This window comes from Bombina bombina, chromosome 2 (genome assembly GCF_027579735.1).
Source record: "Bombina bombina isolate aBomBom1 chromosome 2, aBomBom1.pri, whole genome shotgun sequence".
NCBI lineage: Eukaryota > Metazoa > Chordata > Amphibia > Anura > Bombinatoridae > Bombina > Bombina bombina.
The window spans coordinates 1,075,912,635-1,075,917,043 of record NC_069500.1 but is presented as its reverse complement, the minus strand read 5'-3'; positions in this window follow the sequence as shown (position 1 = coordinate 1,075,917,043).

Genomic DNA, 4,409 nt, shown 5'->3' with positions numbered 1-4,409 from the left:
GGTGGGAACTGTTCCATGTCTTTGGAGACAGAAACCCCTTCAAAGACAAAGTAATACATTTTTTCAGATACATAGATGATCTGCTTTTTATTTTTGAGGGAGAAACATCAGAAGTAGAAGATTTTTGTGCATATCTCAATCACAATAATTGTGGTTTGAAATTTGTCGGAGAACACAGTCCAGTGTCCATTCACTTTTTGGACCTAGAATTAAAGGCAGACCATATTAATGAGACCATTACTACTACTCTATATAGGAAGCCGACAGCAGGGAACACTACACTGCAATTTAATTCATGTCATCCAAAACATGTCTTCAAGGGTATCCCCAGAGGAGAGTTTATTAGAGCAAGGAGAAATTGCTCAACAGAAGCAGATTTTATAGAGCAGTGTAATGTTTTAACAACAAGGTTAAAACAAAAAGGATATAAAGAGGATATACTAAAGAAAGCCAGGGAAGATGTACAGTCTAAAACATGAGAGGATTTGTTAACTTATAAAATGAAATCTTTAAATTCTAAAGATAAAAACAAACCTAGTTTTATTACTACCTATAGTGAAGATTTCAACAGCATTAAAAAGATTGTAAAAGAAACTGTTCCCATCAGAAGCACTCAGATCCAATTCTTAAAGTAATAACAAGTGAAGGTATTGACCTAATATCCAAGAGAGGAAAAACTTTGTCCAATTATCTTTCTCCCTCTGATTTACCAACTAAGACCAATAGTTGTTGGTTAAAAGGAAGAAATGGTTTTTACAAATGCAGAAGGAAGATCTGCAAAACTTGTCATCATGTAACTGAAGGAGACAAATTTGTCTTAAGCACTAAACAACAAAAATTTAATATCAATTATTATATCAATTGCTCTACAACACACGTAGTGTATTTACTTACGTGTCAACTATGTAAAATTCAATACGTAGGAAAAACAAAACGTAGTATCAAGGATAGATTCCTACAACATTTGAGATCCATTGAGGACGATGAAACAGATACTCCGGTATCCAGACATTTTAAAAATTGCCAAAATTCTGATGCATCACTGTTAAAAATCCAGGGTATAGATCATGTTCCCTTATGGAAAAGGGGAGGAGATAGAGAGGACAAATTAAATAAACGAGAAGTTTTCTGGATTAAAACTCAGAACTAGCAGTCCTCAGGGCTTAAATATGAGGAGAGACCTAGATTTATTTGTGAATTAAATATAAAGTTTCATCTACAATAATAATTAATTTATCTATCTTATTAAAAATCCTTTTTATAGCTTATTGCCTAAGAAAAATTTTGAATAAAGATATGAAATATATAAACATTTGATAGGTAATATTGGCTGAAATACAATGACAAATTATGTATATATTTTTGAGAAATAATTCACCTAATATTGTCTAAGGTAAATAAACATATAAATATATATTATGTATTAGATAGTTAAAACTTATTATGCAGGAAATCACACAATGTTGAACAAAGATTATCTGTCCCTTTAAGAAATTTGCTATAAAGCTTGTATGATCAGGACCTGAAACAAGCAGTGACCAAGTGCGCAACTCGCACGAAACATGTCTGCATGAGGTCCTGATCTTTGCAACATTGTGTCTGATTTTATCTACAGTGCTTAATTTTACAACCCCATGGTTGTTATGTTTTTACCCTGTAAATTCTAATAAATGGACTTTTAACTTTTACAAGGAGTTCTTTGCGCTTTTTCCAGTACTCTGCCTTCTATTGGATACTTATTCACATGTGACCTGGTTCACAGACCAGGATTTGGAGTACACACAGCTGCAGTTCTCAACAACTATACCTCCATTGCTACGGATGTGCCGGTTTACAGCCGTTTCATTACCGCTTCACAGGTAACAATTTTCTAATGTTAGTTACCTTATTGCGGTCCCGTTGTGCGCTCATACACTATTCTATGTTTGTTTATATATATATATATATATATATATAGATAGATAGATATTGTACCAAAATACCATTAGATATATGTAGAAATATGTATTTATGTATAAATAGAACATATTCTTCTATGTTAAGAACATTGGAATGTGAAATATTCATATCTTCATGTCGGGTAAGTGCACTTTAGAACATGCGTTCAGGTTAGCGGACTTGAGAAGATGCGATCGGGTCAGCACATATGAGAATATGAGTTTGAGAGCGCGCGAGTATATAAGTGATATTCTAATTGTGCTAGAATTGCGTTCATTGGGTTACTTTTAATTCATAATATGAGCGCAAATCTGACGCGCGCAAAACGTTTACTCCTAGTGCAATTATTGCTCTAGCGTAAGCGCAAAATAGCACGTCACTCGTAATCTTGCCCCTTGTGTTTTAATATTTGGTAGTGTAAATCCACCAAATATATTTGCTTGCATTAATTTATTAATTGAAAGATGTGGTTTATTGCTCTTCCATATAAAGGACGAACAAGCTTTTTTTAAATAGTTATATCTAGCCTCAAAATAAAAATAGGAAGATTTTGCATGATATACATTTTTGAGGAAAGAGAGTTTTAATAAACATAACCCTGGCTGAAAAAGAAATAGGAAGGGAGATACATCTTTCCAATTCTCGTGAACATTTTAAAAAAACTTTAGTATAATTCATTTTATACAAGCTTTAAGGGTTCATGGTTAAATAAATACCTAAATACTTAATATTCTCTTTAACTTTGAAGGGATGAGCTGTTAGACTATCATCGTATTTACGAATCCACCGTAGCTCAGACTTATCTGAGTTAGTTTTAATAACCAGAAACCAAACTAAAAATTGTTGAAAGATATAAAAAATTGTGGTATACTGTTTTTAGTGTCTCTCAAAAATAATAAATCGTCCGCACATAATGAAAATATATTATCTAAATCTCCTAATCGGATCCCCTTTAATTCTTGCCTCAAAAGAATACCCAGGTGTTCTATAGCTAAATTAAATAGTAAGGGGGAAATAGGGCAACCTTGTCTTTTAAATGTATTTATGATGTGGGTTGAGCTTACAAACAAATCAGATCTCCTTATGTTATCACTTTCTGTACACAAAATGCTTCCTTGCATCTGTTTATATATCAAATTCTAATACTTTGGCCCCGATATTCAAAAATTCTCCAGCTTAGAGAGAAATTGTAGTTCAGACTTCATAAAGGCTAAACTCACTGAATTTTCAAAAGAAAAAGGGCAAAACTCTCCAGCACTGCGAGATCTTTCATTTATGTATGTGAAGCAGAGACAAGCCCAATGCAATATAGCTCTGGATGATATGAGAGTTTTGTTACACTTACACTTATTTTATATTACTATACATTTCAGATTGGTTCCTTTCAGTACTATTGCATTTAAGCTTTGCACTTTATCATTTTTATTTTAACACATTTACATTTTCATCTAGCAATGCTTTTACACATTCTGATTATGCTTTCAAAGTTTCTGTGTATTTCTGTGAATCTTTTACAAATTACATTGCACCTGATATTTGCTGCATTGCAAACTAAAACTGACACTTTCAAAAAGTGGGAGGGACAGGGCAGTTTCCTGGGCTGAACAGAGGAGTTCCCAGGGTATGTCTGAAACTCTCTCACAAGTCTTGTGAAATTGTCTAAGCATTTTAAACAAGCTGGTCTCACTGATTTGTCTCGCCAGAGAAACAGATAAGTAATATATACTAAATATAGCCAAAAGCAAGTTATTATTATCAGGTATTTGTAGAGCGCCAACAGATTCTGCAGTGCTGTAAACATAGTCGAAATACAGGATAGCTTTTGTAGGGATCAAGTGGGTAGAGAGGGCCCTGAGAGTTTCACTGTTGCAGTCGGCTCATATGAAGGCGATCTGCAAACAGCTGGGCTCATAGGCTTACATTCTAATGGGTTCAAGGGGAAAGCAATGGAGTTAGTAAAGGTTAGTGTTGGTTGTAAGCATCCCTGAATAGTAGAGTTTTTAGGGAGCGCTTGAAGCTGTTAAAACTAGTGGAGAGTCTTGTGGAGCGAGGCAGGGAGTTCCACAAGATGGGGGCCAGTCTGGTGAAGTCCTGTAAATGGGAATGTGAGGAAGTAACAAGAGAGGAGGAGATCCTGAGCTGATCGAAGGGGACGGGAGGGAGAGTATCTGGAGACAAGTTCTGAAATGTAGGGGGGAGCAGTGCAGTTGAGAGCTTTGTATGTCAGAGTGAGGATTTTGTGTTTAATCCTAGATGCAAGAGGAAGCCAGTGTAGGTATTGGCAGAGAGGTGCATCAGATGAAGAGCGACGAGTAAGGAAGATGAGCCTGGCAGAGGCATTCGTAATGGATTGTAAAGGAGCTATGTGGGAACTAGGTAGACCAGAGAGGACCGAGTTGCAGTAGTCGAGGCGGGAAAGGATGAGAGAGTGGATTAAAATCTTAGTTGTATCTTGTGTACGGAAATGTCTA